Raw genomic sequence first — 17,091 nt, forward strand, 5'->3', positions numbered from 1 at the left:
GGTATAAAAAAGTTTGCATATGTATTATGCCCTATTTTTTCAAATAAAATTAGGTTAAAATAAAGTAAAATGGTATTTTATTAGTTTAATTTTATATTTAAGAGCTTATAATGTTTGTGTGTGTGTGTAGTGGATACACCAGAGAATTACGATGATGTCATCATTGATGGACAGTGCTCTCAGTGTGTAACAGGTGAGTCACACAGAACTTCATTTTTAGTCACATATTGTTTTCTATGATATATTGAACATGCCTACTACTATTACTGAATCATCAGAGAGCGATCAGGGGGATTATGATGATGTGGAGAACAGCAATGAAGATGAGAGAAACCTGTTAGGTAAATTGTTTTTGTCTTGTAATTTATACACTTAACCAATATAATGTAATATGGTTGGATCTGAGTTGGAATTGAAGTTGCTGATTTAAATTAAAGTGTTTAAAAAAATTAAAATGCTGATACTGATACTTGTTCGTTTTCAGACTATGATGATGTGATGATGTAGGGGAGGAGCTGAATGATGAGCAGGGTTCAATGGCCACACCCACTGTCACGGCTCATTAACGCTTCTGGAAGTGTTTTTTTTTTTTGGTTGATGAATTTACTTTTTTTTTTCTTTTTTACATTTAGAGTTGTTTTTGATATACATTTTTGATACTTCAGAGTCATAAACACAAATCTTGATCAACATAATTACTGCAAAAATAATTTCTACTGAGTTGATTGCCATGATCACTATACTTCAGTGTCAAGTTTATGTGTTTGATTTCCTTTTTTTAAAACCTTTTTTTATTCCTATCAAGTGAGATGTAAGAGAGTAGCTTTAATGTTTAATTCATCTCTAATGTGATTTCTAATGGTTTCTAACTCAAAATTAAGCAGTACAAACAAAACGTCAAACTTTAATATGCAGTCTACATTATGCAACTATATGCAATTATAGGCCATTTGGCTATCAACTACTCATTTTGTTGTTGTTGGATTCTCTTTTTTTTTTTTTTTTTTTTTTTTTTTTTTGAAATGTGTTTGTTTTCACATTTCAGTGTGATTTCAGTCTTGTGGATTTTATGGTCTTACTGCAATCTAGTGGAGATCAACTGCATTAATAGAAATTTCTGGAGCCATTTGCTAAAATCATTCTGTCAAAATCTTTAATAAATAATCAAAAGGGTATTTGTTAAAAATAATAAAAGGAAACCTTTTATTTAGCTTTTGTTTAGGGACTTTGGAACATAACAGTGGCTCAACCTTCAACATTACTGTCACAGATACAGTCTCAAAATAATTATAGTGAAAAAGAGATTTGGCTGATGCTGCAGTGGTGTGTAGAGAACTGGACTGTGGAGAACCTGTAGATGCTCTTTCTAAGGCACATTTTGGACCTTTGGACCAGAATCAGGACCAATCTGGATGAGTTATGTCGGATGTGTTGGTTCAGAATCCACCTTGACAGACTGTGCAGCAGGATGGTATAATTTATGCTGTGATGTTGGAGTCCGATGCTCACGTCCCAAACCCTGTCATCGATAAAAATGTATCTTTACTAAAAACAATGTACATAATGTAACTTTTCATCTATTTTTTTTAATTAAGCTTCCAATAAATGCAGAGGTTGGTGGTACTGAGATGCAATTATTTACTTTATATTTTATATTTTAATATATTTTGTAGTTCAGAAGTTTCAAGGTACTTTTTTTGGCATGGTGTATCGCAATACAAAAGCAACAATACATGTACATGCAAAAATAAAATAATGTAAAATAAGACAATTAAAATATTAATATTAAAAATATTATTTTAATATATATTTTAGAAATTGAGAAACAGTGATATTTCAAGGTCTGGTGGACTGAATATCCAACATGATCTCATGATAATTCATATGCTGGAATGTCAGTTGTTAAGGGTAGATTCACTGGTTTTTATTTTCAGTAGACTGGGGCAAAACAGACACTCGAGAGAAGCTTTGTTACTTGTTATATTACCCCACTCCCTCCTATAAAACAAACAGTTGAATCAGTGTTTTATCATGTAATACACAGGATGAGCATATCTATCTAAATGCTGTAGGCTTATTACACTGCATAGCTTTTAAAATCTGAATGGAATGTGTTTGATGCTCAGTTTTTTAGACAATGTATTAAAATCTGTTCCTTTTTCAAAAGTTATGTAGTGTATTCCAGCCCTTCAAGTTGAGATGTAAATATCATAATTATAAGTTCCGAGCACATTAAAGTCGTATTTACAAGTAGGAAACAACTACAGTATATATACAATTTACAAGTAGGAAAATACAGACCTGTTGTGAGCTCAGAAGTTAATCAATTGTATATTCTTTTGTTAAACCCATCTATTTGCATAAATTCAACTTATTAAAAAAAATCGGGTTTGATAGCAGAATTCAAGGAGAATAGAAACCAAGATATCCAACTTTAGCTCAGATCTTTAGATCTTTAGTTCCACTCCGATGAAGCACTGCCAATGATGTGCCTACACTCTCACAATATTTAAAGCAAAGTGCAACACGCAATATAGCGGAATAGTCCTGGCTTCTTGAATGCAACAGCTGATATAGTGTATAACAGTGTATATCACTTCCTTGGTTTAGTTTATGTAACACAAACATTTAAGGTTGGTTCTATCCGTCGGTACCATGTTTAAATGAGTAAGAGAAATGTATACATTTTATAATTTTATTTTATTTTATAATTAGGTATTTAATTCAGTTATTTTGGTTTATTGTTCACAATATAGACAATTATTTTGTTTTGTAGAGACAGTTTCCCTATAATGTTTCCATGAGATCCAACTTGTAAAAATTGACGTGTAACCCCTGAAAAATAGAACAATAAAAATTAAGTACTGACAGATCTTTTATTCCATATTGTCATGTTTATTCTATATATATAAAATATAAAAGTGGAAGCAGTCAAAACATTTTTTAAATAAAACATGCATGGAAAATTTGTTAAATTGAGGCAAACATACTAAAAGTCACAAAACTTTTTTTTACAATTTTATTTTATTCAGAATTTTATTTTTTACATTTAATTTTAATTGTATTTCCCTCTCAAAATTTGGGGCCCCAAGCAATTGCCTGTGATGCCTGACCTGTAGCTGCATAAGTCTACATAAACATTATTATACTTATATGAAATTGACCGTAAAGATTTTATTAACATGTTTGATAAATGTCCCCCTTTGTCTGTGTTCTTTCAGAAGTCAGGCTGGTTGGAGGTTCTCACTGCTCTGGGAGGTTAGAGATACTTCATAATCAGACGTGGATGTCAGTGTGTGACGCTGCCTTTGACCAGCAGGATGCAGAGGTTGTGTGTAGAGAGCTGGACTGTGGGGCTCCTGTACAGGTGCTGGGAGCAGCTGCTTTTGGCAAAGGAGACGCTCAGATGTGGACACAAGTGATTCAGTGTAGAGGAAATGAATCTCAGATTCACTTCTGTCCAACATCATTATCACATGAAAACAACTGTTCACATGGCAAGAATGTCAGACTGGTGTGTGCAGGTTGGAGCAAAATTTCTCCTCAGATTTAAATCACAAGTTTTTGTTTGTTTTATTTTTATTTTTTACCTCTATTGTGTGAATACTTTATATCTCTTTCTTTTCTTTCTCAGTGACTCTTAATCTCTTATTCTCTTTGTTCAATATACAGACCATGTAAATGTGAGGTTGGTTGGTGGACACAATCGCTGTGCTGGTAGAGTGGAGGTTCTTTATAGAGGTCAGTGGGGAACAGTATGTGGTGATTTCTGGCATATGGCAGATGCTGCAGTGGTGTGTAGAGAACTGGACTGTGGAGAACCTGTAGATGCCCTGACTGATGCTCATTTTGGAGAAGGATCAGGACCAGTGTGGGTGAGTTATGTCATGTGTACTGGATCAGAATCCACACTGAAGAACTGTGAGTCAGCAGGATGGAGTAAAAAAAACTGTGATCATAATAGAGATGCTGGAGTCATCTGCTCAGGTGAGCTGTTCCAAACATCTACAGTTTCATTCGTGATTAGACACCTGCATTTATTTATTTATTTATTCTTTCTTTCTTTCTTTCTTTCTTTCTGTTTTTACGCATAATTTTTAAAATTAAAAGATAAGCATCAGTGTTATGTTTGTATTTTATTCCTTGTTTAGGCACCAGGCTGGTTGGAGGTTCTCGCTGCTCTGGGAGGTTAGAGATACTTCATGATCAGACGTGGATGTCAGTGTGTGACGCTGCCTTTGACCAGCAGGATGCAGAGGTTGTGTGTAGAGAGCTGGACTGTGGGGCTCCTGTACAGGTGCTGGGAGCAGCTGCTTTTGGCAAAGGAGACACTCAGATGTGGACACAAGAGATTCAGTGCAGAGGAAATGAATCTCAGATTCACTTCTGTCCAACATCACCATCACATGAAAACAACTGCTCATATAAATTTAGTGTTGAGCTAGTGTGTGCAGGTTAGAGCTCATTTACTTTCGGATTTAAATCTCAGGATTTAGAATTAATGTAATATAGAAGTATGTTATTTTTCATCTCACTGTTTCTTTGGCTCTTTTTCTCAATATTTCTGTTTTCTCAATATGTCTTGGTCTGTTTTCAATAAACAGCACGTGTGAATGTGAGGTTGGTTGACGGTAATAATCGCTGTGCTGGTAGAGTGGAGGTTTTTCACTGAGGTCAGTGGGGAACAGTGTATGATCTTGGCTGGGATTTGGCTGATGCTGCAGTGGTGTGTAGAGAACTGGACTGTGGAGAACCTGTAGATGCTCTAAATGATGCTCAATTTGGACCAGGATCAGGATCAATCTGGATGAATTATATCAGATGTATTGGATCAGAGTCTACACTGAAGAAATGTGGATCAAAAGGATGGGGTAAAAATGATATAGATCATTCTGGAGATGCTGGAATCATCTGCTCAGGTAAAAAGTCTCAAACCTCCACTTATTATTACTGTATATCACTGATTAATCGCATTTTCATGAATTCGTATAACAAATACATTTGTCTAAAACATCTTACAAATGAGGATTATCACAACCAAATTCTCACAAGAGCCAGCAATGTTTGCAATACACAATACCAATTTTCACATATGCGCTATACACAAGCTAAGGCAGAAGTGAAATGTACAAAAGCAATGGCATGTTTTAAATAATATAGCAGTGTTACATAATATAATATATAATAATAATATATATAATAATAATAACATCTTGTTAAATAATATGCCTGTAAATTTCATAAGAGAAAACATTTCATGTTCAGATGTCAGACTATTTGATGGGTCTCGCTGCTCTGGGAGGTTAGAGATACTTCATGATCAGACGTGGATGTCAGTGTGTGACGCTGCCTTTGACCAGCAGGATGCAGAGGTTGTGTGTAGAGAGCTGGACTGTGGGGCTCCTGTACAGGTGCTGGGAGCAGCTGCTTTTGGCAAAGGAGACATTTAGATGTGGACACAAGAGATTCAGTGCAGAGGAAATGAATCTCAGATACACTTCTGTCCAAAAAAATCGTCACACAAACACAACTGTTCACATGAAAACAGTGCTGGACTTGTGTGTGCAGGTTGGTACTAATTTTATCTACAGATTCAAATCCCAAGATTGTAATTATTTTATCTAATTTTCTTACCTCCCTCTTTCTCACTGTCTGTTCATCTCTTATTGTCTCTGTTCAATATTAAGATAGTGTAAATGTAAGGTTGGTTGGTGGTCTCAGTCGCTGTGCTGGCACAGTACAAGTTCTTCATAGAGGTCAGTGGGGAAGAGTGTGTGATTTTTACTGGGATATGGCTGCTGCAGTGGTGTGTAGAGAACTGGACTGTGGAGAACCTGTAGATGCTCTGGTGGATGCTCACTTTGGACCAGGATCGGGACCAGTGTGGATGAATTCTGTCAGGTGTGCTGGATCAGAGTCCACACTGAAGAACTGTAGATCACTAGGATGGTCTAATTCACACTGTGGTCACTATAGTGATGCTGGAGTCATCTGCTCAGGTGAAAGAGCCTTATCTTCAAAATCTAATATTATTGTGATTAATTTTATATTATATAACACTTTGTAGTAAACTATTAAGGGCAAAATCAATCTGATGTCATGTTTATTTCACCATTTTCATATATTTGAATTATGTATTTCAGGTAACTAACTGTTATGAGTATTAAACAAACACATAAACTTGCATTTTTTTTATATAAAACAGATCATAAACATTCCAGACTTATTGATGGACCTCACCTGTGTTCTGGGAGATTAGAGGTGATTCATGGGAGCACATGGCACACAGTGTGTGACACTGCCTTTGACCAGCAGGATGCAGAGGTTGTGTGTAGAGAGCTGGACTGTGGGGCTCCTGTACAGGTGCTGGGAGCAGCTGTCACGAACCTGGTCGGTGTCCCGTTGTCTACTCACCACCAGATGTCACTCTCGCTCCACCCACTCACTCTGTCTGTCGCTTTGCATCTCGGACTGCATCTCCCATCTTCCACCGCTCTGATTGCGTCAGCCCCCGTGACCAATCAGGCATCCTATAAAACCCCGGTCCTTCTCAGTTGCACTTCCTGGATTGTTGTTTCGTTGATTCTTTGTATTGTGTTTAAATTTCCTGCTTCCCTAGTGTTTTCCAAGTTCCTGGTTTTTTGATCTCCTGTCTGGTTTTCTCGTTTACGTCTGTCTAGCCGCCTGCCTTGTTATTTATCGCTCGTCTTTATCGGATTATTCTCTTGGATCGCCTGTTACATCCCTGTCTGCTCTTGTCTCGACCCTGCCTGTATGACCATGTCTCTGTCTCGTCCCAATAAAAGCTTGCTTATGGATCCGCTCGCCTCTCGTCAATCACTCCTCGTAACAGAACAATCCAGCACAACAGGATCCAGCAGCTTCACCCCCGGACAATCAGATTCAGACACAGACAGGATTTTATTCAGGATAAAACAAGGATCACGTTCTCTCGACCAGCACATCCGTGAGTTTCTATCCATCACTAACCATTCCACCCTCCCGGACTGTATAATTTTTGAAATATTTTGTGATGGCGTTAATGAGCCTCTAAAGACTAGACTCAGACGCGAGGGTCCGCGCTCATCTCTGGCTGCTTCCTTGAATTTTGCATTATTGTGTGTGGGCTCGCCGTGTACTGTGGGGGTCGCGAAGGGGGAACGCGACAACGCGGACACGGCAGCCCCGCGCCCCGCTCGCAGATTGGTGGTTACGCCGGATCACGACGCCAAAACCAAGTTCTCCGCCTGGATCGCTCGCGAGATGGCGGCCGTGTTGGAGCGCGCCCAAGCTACGATGGCGTCAGCTGAGCCCGTGCACCAGATGGCGGCCGCGCCGGCGTGCGCTCACAAGATGGCGGCGACAGCAGAGCCCGTTCACAAGAGGGCGGTGAAAACAGAGCTTCGTCACGTCACAGCTGCCATATCAGAGCCATATAAGGTTGCAGATGCGTTTCCTGAGTCAAGTCAAGCTGCAGATGTGTTTCCTGAGTCGAGTAAAGTCACTGCTGCCACCCCTGAGTCAAGTCAAGCTACAGCTGCTGTTCCTGCGTCAAGTCAAGTCAGAACTGCTCTTCCTAAGGTAAGTCAAGTTAAAACTGTGTTTCCTGTGTCAAATCAAAGAACTGTTGTCCCTGTGTCAGCCAGAACAACTTGTCCCTGTCTCAAGTCAAATTACAGCCGTCTTTCCTGAGCCACTGCACAAGATGGCCGCCACGCCAGAGCCACTGCACAAGATGGCTGCCACGCCAAAGCAACAGCACAAGATGGCCGCCGTCTCCAAGCAACTACACAAGATGGCCGCCATCCGGACACCACCTGTGGTCAGGATGGCCCACGTGCTGGACACTCCTCTAGTGACGGTATGGGCAGCTAAGATGGCACTCCTTCATGCCACGGCGACTACCCCAGAGTCCGGCCAAGCCACAGAGCCCGGTCAAGCTTCCAAGCCCGGTCAAGCCACAGAGCCCGGTCACGCTACAGAGTCGAGCAAGGACACAGCTGATCCCCATGAATCAAGCCAAGTTACAGCTGTTCTCCATGAGTCAAGCCAAGTCACACCTGTGCCCCACGAGTCAAGCCAAGTCACACATGTTGTTCCTGAGTCAATTCACGTTACAGCTGTTATTCTTGAGCCAAGCCATGTTGTTCAGGAGTCAAGCCAGGTTACGGCAGATCCTCATGAGCCAGGCCAAGCTGCTGCTGTTGTTCCAGAGCCAAGTCAAACTTCAGCCACTGCTCCAGAGTCAAGTCAGGCTACAGCTGTGGCTTCCAAGTCCAGTCCGGCTTCCAAGTCCAGTCAAGCTGCCATATCCAGTCACGTCAGGGCTGTCGTCCCCGAGTCAAGCAACGTCAAGGCTATCGTCCCTGAGTCAAGTAGAGTCACTATTGATCTTCACGAAGCAGGTCAGGCCACAGTTGGTCACCACGAACCAAGACATATCCTGCCCGACGGCTCAGAGCCCCATCACGCCTCGTCAGACTGCTCAGAGTCAAGTTATGTCTCCTCTGATCGCCCAGAGTCAACCCACGTCCCGCCGGATGGCCCAGAGCCTCTCCATGTATCTTCAGACCTCCCAGTGCCTCGCCATGTCTCGTCTGACCTTCCAGAGCCGTGCCATGCCTCGTCTGATATCCCACGATCACAGCCTATCATGGTAACCAGTTTACTGGACTCACCACAACCTCCCGCCGCTGCTCTTCCTCTAATGGCGGTTGCCATCTGGTGTGTGTGGGCTGCACACTGTGCCCCTGAAGTCACGTCTGTTCACAGATCAACCCCTGAGGCCACGCCTGTTCACCAACCTGCTCCAGAGCTCCCGTCTGATCTCAAACCTGCTCCAGAGTCCCTCTCTGATCTCAAGCCTGCTGCAGAGGTCTCGTCTGGTCTCCAGCCAGCTCCAGAACTCCCCTCTGATCTCAAGCCTGCTGCAGAGCTTTCGTTTGGTCTCCAGCCTGACCCAGAGCTCCCCTCTGATCACAAGCCTGCTTCAGAGGTCCCGTCGGGTCTCAAGTCTGCTCCCGAAGCCTTCCCCATCGGAGAAGCTGCGCCAATGCCTCCAGAGGTGTCGGCGTCGGCCGTAGAACCTCTTATGGAGGGGGCGTTAACTGCTAAACTCTCTGCTTCTCCCTTTTTCCTGTCTGCATCCTCTGTCACTGTTCTCCCCAGGTCCCTGTCCAGGACGCAGCCTCCTGTTCCGCCCGGAGGGCTGCTCCGCCTCCTGTTCCGCCCGGAGGGCTGCTCCGCCTCCTGTTCCGCCCGGAGGGCTGCGGTACCTCCTGCTCCGCCTCCTGTTCCGCCCCGGAGGGCTGCTACGCCTCCTGCTCCCCCTACTCTGTCTGCCTCCTCCCCCTGTCTGTCTGCTTTTCCCAGGTCCCCAGACTGTGACGCAGATTCCTGTTTCTCCCTGGAGGGCTGCTCCGCCTCCTGCTCTCCTCCTGTTCCGCCCTGGAGGATCGCCCCGCCTCTCTGTTCTGTTCCGCCTCCGGAGGGCTCGGGCGTTGCCTGTCCCGCCTCCGGCTCCGCCCTGGAGGGCTCCTGCGCCTCCTGCTCTGCCTCCGGCTCCGGCCCTGGAGGGCTCCCCCTGCGCCTCCTGCCCTGGAGGGCTGCCTCCTGCTCTGCTCCCGCCCCGCCCTGGAGGGCTCCTGCGCCTCCTGCTCTGCCCGGCTCAGCCCCGCCCTGGAGGGCTCCTGCTCCGGCCCCTCCCTGGAAGGCCCTGTTCCACCTCCCTGGAAGGCTCTTGCTCCACCTCCGGCCCTGGAGGGTACTCTGCTCTGTCGGTCCTGCCTCCGGGCTTTCCCACCCTGGTCCTCCAGCCCTCGCCCTGTCTCCTCCCACCGCTCCCCTGACTGGTCCTGCCTGGAATCTGGGGGGGCTATGTCACGAACCTGGTCGGTGTCCCGTTGTCTACTCACCACCAGATGTCACTCTCGCTCCACCCACTCACTCTGTCTGTCGCTTTGCATCTCGGACTGCATCTCCCATCTTCCACCGCTCTGATTGCGTCAGCCCCCGTGACCAATCAGGCATCCTATAAAACCCCGGTCCTTCTCAGTTGCACTTCCTGGATTGTTGTTTCGTTGATTCTTTGTATTGTTTAAATTTCCTGCTTCCCTAGTGTTTTCCAAGTTCCTGGTTTTTTGATCTCCTGCCTGGTTTTCTCGTTTACGTCTGTCTAGCCGCCTGCCTTGTTATTTATCGCTCGTCTTTATCGGATTATTCTCTTGGATCGCCTGTTACATCCCTGTCTGCTCCTGTCTCGACCCTGCCTGTATGACCATGTCTCTGTCTCGTCCCAATAAAAGCTTGCTTATGGATCCGCTCGCCTCTCGTCAATCACTCCTCGTAACAGCAGCTGCTTTTGGCAAAGGAGACGCTCAGATGTGGACACAAGAGATTCAGTGCAGAGGAAATGAATCTCAAATATACTTCTGTCCACACCTATCTTCAAGCAAGAACAACTGTTCCCATGAGAATGATGTGGGAGAGATATGTTTTGGTTGAGTATAAGTATTTGGCATCTGTTTAACTGTATACAGTGCTTTCAACAAATACTGGCTTCCTTTGTATATGTAATATGACCAAACTAAATATTACAAAAAAATATATATATATTTGTATTTATTTTAAATGAATGACAAACTGGATAAATTGCAAAAATAAATAAATAAATGCAGCCCAACCTGCTCCCAAATAGAATGAGTAGCAATATTACCAGAGAATGCTGTATGCAAAACACAATATTACATAACACCCATATATTTTATGGACAGCAAGTTTTACTGCTTAATTCACTTGCCTTTAGTTTTGCACTTTAAATAAGCTGGCATTTCTTTATTCAGGTTACACTGGGTTCAAACTGGTGAACGGTTCAGACTCTTGTTCTGGAAGAGTGGAGCTTCAGTTCCTCAGTAAATGGGGCACAGTGTGTGATGCATGCTGGGATATGAGAGCTGCCAGTGTCCTCTGTACAGCTGAATTGTGGGATTGCTGTGTCTGTTGTGGGATCAGACTGGTTTGGAGAGGGAAGTGGTGAAATCTGGGCTGATGTGTTTGATTGTGACGGGAATGAAACAAAACTCTCAGAATGTTCCATCTCTTCATGGAGTCGAGCTGAATGTTCTCATAGACGAGATGTTGGAGTCATCTGCTCTGGTAAACTTATTTAATATAGAGAGTCATGAATGCTAATACTTAAAAAAAAAAAATTAACAGTACCATTTCTGTAATTACAATACTTAGTTCAACATCAGATCTTCCCTCTAGGTTCTTCTCTGGCTCTTCATGATGGTCTGGTGCGGTTGTCTGGAGAGAGACAGTGTGAGGGGGAGGTGGAAGTTTTCATCCATCAGGTCTGGAGGAGAGTTCTGCTGGACTCCTGGAGTCTCACTGAATCCTCTGTGGTCTGCAGACAGCTGGGCTGTGGCTCTGTGCTGAACTTCTACAGCTCCTCTTCATCCAGTCCTGAACACAGTCATGAGTGTGTGACGGGCTTCCAGTGCTCTGGGAGTGAAGCTCATCTGGGGAACTGCAGCTCTCCACAAACTCTCAACTGCAGCTCCACACAACAGCTGTCAATCACCTGCCTTGGTGAGAACAACAACATCTGGGCAGATTTTTTAGTTGTTAGTGATCAATAATGTGTTTTTCTTTCTCTGAATATCAGGTCGTGGGTCCATCAGGCTGGTGGGTTCTGGGGGAGACTGTGCAGGGAGGCTGGAGGTTTTTCACAGCGGCTCATGGGGGACAGTGTGTGATGACTCCTGGGATATTAAAGATGCCCATGTGGTGTGCAGACAGCTGCAGTGTGGAGTGGCCCTCAGTAACCAGCAGGTACCAGCCTGGTTTGGTCCTGGTTTGGTCCTGGTTCTGGACCCATATGGCTGGATGAGGTGGAGTGTGAGGGGAATGAGACGTCCCTGTGGAGCTGCTCTTCTCCAGGCTGGGGAAAACATGACTGTAATCACAAGGAGGATGTAGGAGTCGTGTGCTCAGGTAAACATGCTATATAATTAAAAAAAAAAAACTTCAAATGAATGCAGTGAAAACAAAATGGGATTGGGATTTTCAAAAAATATATATATATACTTTTTTCATTCCCATCTAGAGTTTAAAGAGATCAGGTTAACTGAGGGCTGTGAAGGGAATGTGGAGGTTTTCTACAATGGATCCTGGGGAAATGTGTGCTACCATAAGATGGACAGAGACACAGTGAGTCTGATCTGTCAAGAGCTGAACTGTGGAAGATCTGGTGTTTTGTCTGATTCTACAACAAGACTGAAATCAGCTCCTAACTGGCTGGATAAAGTTACATGTCGACAACATGATTCAAGTCTATGGCAATGTCCATCTTCACCCTGGGGACAGAATGACTGTGATGGGGATAAAGTGGCCAAAATCACCTGCTTAGGTAAGACTGATACAATTTAATTCATTAAGAAAAACAACAGTAATCCTTTAACATTTATGAGTATATAAACAAAATGCATATTATAATATTGAATTATCTTGTTTACAGAAAATGAGAGTCATGAGTTTCCACGAAGCTATTTGACATGCTCCACAGCTCCCTACCAGAGACAGTGTTCAGGTTAGTTTATCTGATGGAGAATCATAACAGCCGCATGTCATGTATGTATGAAGTTTTGTTCTGGGGGCACATTCGTGGGTGCCGCATAGGTGGTGGTGTGTCTGTAAAAAAAAAAAAAAAAAAACCATACATCTGACAGCCCTCTGCTGTCTCCTTGTGTGTGATGTGTGTGTTTTAGATCATCTTCCTCTCAGACTGAGTGGAGGGGAGGGCCGGTGCTCTGGGAGGCTGGAGGTGTATCATAACGCTGTGTGGGGCTCAGTCTGTGATGATCAGTGGGACATCAGTGATGCTCAGGTGGTCTGCAGGCAGCTGGGTTGTGGAGCAGCACTGAGGGCTGATGGGAATTCAGTCTTTGGTGCTGGTGAAGGTGTTGTGTGGATGAACAAAGTCGAGTGCAGAGGGAATGAGATTCACCTGTGGGACTGTCCTCTCTCCCTGAAAAACCACACTGACTGCTCCCACAAAGAGCACGCTGGACTCACCTGTGCAGGTCACAGCAAACACTGAGGAATAACATTCATTTGATAATTTTAGAGCTAATAATATTTGTGTATTTAAGACATTCATGATTGTTTATGTGTTTTGGCAGATTTGCCAGATTTGTCAGTGTCCACTACTCCTGCCACAACAACATCAGCCTCTCCTCCAGTGCGCTCAACATCAGTCCTCCTCCACAAACTCCTCCAGCAGCGTCTCTCTCCATCCCCCCAGTGCTTGTGATTGTACTGGTAGTTGTGCTCTTACTGCTCTTAGTGCCACTGCTTATACTGATTCAGCAGAACAGAGTGATGAGGAGAGGTAGGAGAGATCCAGAGACTGTCATATTGTGTCTTATTCAGTGTGTGATCAGTCATGTGTTGTGAACTGACAGCAGGTTTGTCTGTCTACACTCACAGCTCTCTCTAAGAGGAGACACAGGATGACGACTGAGGCCGTTTATGAGGAGATTCAGCACAGACCCACTAAATCACACAGTCTCAAGGGGTAGAGGTGAGTGAACTCATGGTCTGATGTGTTGAGATCAATTTGTGGTTCTTTTTATTTAACTACAATAACCATGGTTAATTTTATAGGGTTAGTTTGCATATAATTTAAAATGGTAAGTGGATTTTTGCTGATTTGTGATTGTGAATGTGTCTGATGATGGTTCTACTTCCCTAATAACAGGAAGTGTCCTTTCTGAAGAACAGCATTCTGGGTATGAAGATGCTGATGAGCTTCTTTCAGGTTAGAGGAATAAAATGTAATAATGTTACATGCTGAAATGTGAAATTGTCAATTAAATTATTGTAACAATTACAACATACAGCTTAATAATACTACGGGTGTCCTATGTTCGAATCCCGACTCGAGGACCTTTCGTGATCCTGCCCCCTATCTGTCTCCCCCTTCGCTTCCTGTCCATACTGATCTGTCCTATCATAATAAAGGCTAAAAAATGGCAAAGATAAATCTTAAAAAAAAAAAAAAAAAAACAGTCACTTAGCCAGTTAACATTATGTTATATATGTTCAATATAAAAATTACAAATACAATTCAGAACATAACATAATCCGTATTTAATTTTAAATTAAATAAATAAAGAATAATCAACATAGAGTAATACATATGTTGCCTTGCCTTAAAAAGATCATTAATATTAACAATGAGTGATCATTTTAACAGATATCAAATATTGTATTTACCTGCTTTAGAAATATTGTAATAAACACAACTGATTAGATTAGAAATGAAAAGGGGTGACAGGATTTGGGGAGAAAAACAAGAGATTCTTTGTGCATTCCAATAAATTATTCATATTCCAAATGAAATCAGGAGATCAGATCGCAAATGTACAGTATGTTTTTACCCTCCTATGTAGTTACAGCAGAATACAAAGAAAAAATTAAAATAATGAGGAAAAGACCACAGCAAACTGAAAAGATGTGTTGTCATAGATTTTCTTGTTATACTATGTCACATTAAAATAACGTTATTCTCTAGACATCTGAAAATTGAACATGAAATAAAACTTAGAACCAGTCAAACTGACAGATAAGGATTGTTTTTAGTACAACTTTTTCCATTTGAAATTATTTGTTTCAGTCTTTTAGTATAAAACATCCATAAACCGGAAGTTACTCCCATAATTTAAAATCCAGTTTAAGGCTCTCTAGGAAAAAGGTGGTTAATTATCTTAATTTAGCAGTGAAAGAGAATGTTATTATTTTTAATGTTCATTTTTATTTACATCCCAAAAGGAGTCACACCTTACTATAATGATGTCACCACAGGTCCAACAGGTCAGTGAATTTGTAACTTGATCACAGGATTTCACTTAGTTAATTATCCTACTTAGCCTGTGAACAGTAAAATCAATTTGTCTGTTTGTTTGTTGTTGTTGTTTTTTCGCTTAGAAGAGCAACAAATCACAGCAGAGTATTATGATGATATAATCACTGTTGGACTGACACATCATACTAGAGGTTTATTTCTTTAATTTTTATTATTTAAATATGCATGTATATTTTATGTGTATTTTATTTATATTATAATTTGTGTATAGTGTGTTTCATTATATTATTATAAATTGTGTCATTTGACTGCCACAATTTATTTATTTATTTATTTATTTGCAGGTGATATATCAGAAAGCTATGATGATGTTGTCATCATAAGACAGCTCTCCAATAATAAAGCAGGTGTGAGTTTCGTATTGTACTTTTTGCCTAGTACAGTGTTTTCTTTTACTACAGTTTATTATAGTGTTATATAATTTATATTGACTTAATTATTATATTGTAAATTGTAATATATATTGGTATATGTTAAAGTGCAGTGTTAAGATTTTTTGTGTAATTAATGACTGACACTTTTATATCAGAGGGAGATCTGGAGGAGTATGATGATGTGATGAATGCCAGTGAAGATATGCGAGACCTGTCTGGTAGGTTATTGTCACCTGCTTTACCTCACACTGATTATGTCTAATTTTTATAACTAAAAATTCTAATGCAATGCAAACATTTGCTCTTGTTTTCTAACAACAGACTATGATTATTTGAGGGAGGAGCCAGGAAAACAGGGAGGGACTATTTAAGTCTGTGACTACAACCACTGCCTCACATCATATTACAGCTTTTAGTTGCTCTTCATTTAAAAGTGTTGAATATACCAAATGTTGAATTTGCCAACACAACTGCATTAAGCCAAAGCTTGCTGTTGATAGATTTACTAGACATTAACAGAAAACATGGACATCGATTTAGAACAAATATAGAATGAATTAATAAAACAGGCAGGGTGTTTAGTAAGTTCTCTTGTATTTTGACATGTATGTGATCATTTTAAAAAGTGTTTAAAAAGCTGAAGGTGTCCAGGTAAAAATCAAAATGACCAACATGCTTTTTGCTATTTTGCTATATTAAAACAGTTATGTTCCTTTGAGAGAAAAGATTATTGTACACAGCTATGTATTGTAAATGTATTTACCTTATGAGTGCATTTAGGAAAAAATTAAAAATGATTGGCTCTTTTGTGATGGTTAGAGGTGTTTTTTTTTTTTTTCCTTTCAAATATTTAAAATGTACAATGACAAAGTTTCAGAAAATCTATGTCTTGATTCAAGCTGCAGTGTGGAACATTTGCCTTTCTATTGCCATCTCTCTTTAAAACATAAACTTGCAAGTTATAAGAACCTGAACCAGCTAATCAAGGTCTTACTAGGTATACTTGAAACTTCCAAGCAGGTGTGTTGGGGAAAGTTGGAGGTAAACTCTGCAGGACACCGGCCCTCCAGGAACAAGTTTGGTGACCCCATAATACATGATCTGGGAAAAACTTGGTTATACAAAAAACATCTTTGAAGACGATTCTGTAAATCCCATTTGTAGGGCTGAAAATATAGGAACTTAAATCAACCCAAATATTGGTTATGCTACAAACATTAAATAAATAAATACATGCATAACTGGGCAGCTGTTTCTTCCATAAGAAAAAAAAATGAGCAAATCTCAGCAATATCAGAATATTTTTGGATTAACAGGGTAAATTTTATAATAAACTTTCTTAACCTTGTTGTATATACAAAACTTGCTCAGCAAAAGCCAGGTCTTTTTTCTCAACATCAGTACCCCAGTAGAATTTACCTCATAGAAAAATTTTCTTTTTATTTGAACAATTTTGTAAATATGCCTGTTGTTGCACTTCCTGTCAAACGCAAAGCAGGATATATTATCTTACCTTTGCTAAATACTTTTTAATTTGTGAGGCCTATTTTCCAAATTAAATTTATGAATATTTTATAAATTCCCTTTGTAGCTTTGTCATGAATAAACAGACAAAGGGCAGGGTACTTTATTTATTTATTTTTTTTTTTAATTTTAAAGTAGCATTAATTTTATAAAGTATAAATAAATGTATAAACTAATAGTGTTTTTGGATTTTTTAGTGAACAGTTTGTTATATTGATTTTGATTTTTGATCTTGTCTCTTCAGGTGTTGGGCTTTGATGTAAATAA

General features: G+C 41.1%; 1 pseudogene; it reads left to right on the plus strand.

Annotated features, from left to right (window-relative positions):
* Window positions 1-250: 250 nt before the first annotated feature.
* LOC127158949 (antigen WC1.1-like) lies at window positions 251-13,580 on the plus strand (annotated as a pseudogene).
* Window positions 13,581-17,091: the final 3,511 nt, after the last annotated feature.

This window comes from Labeo rohita, unplaced genomic scaffold, assembly GCF_022985175.1.
Source record: "Labeo rohita strain BAU-BD-2019 unplaced genomic scaffold, IGBB_LRoh.1.0 scaffold_180, whole genome shotgun sequence".
Classification (NCBI taxonomy): Eukaryota; Metazoa; Chordata; class Actinopteri; order Cypriniformes; family Cyprinidae; genus Labeo; species Labeo rohita.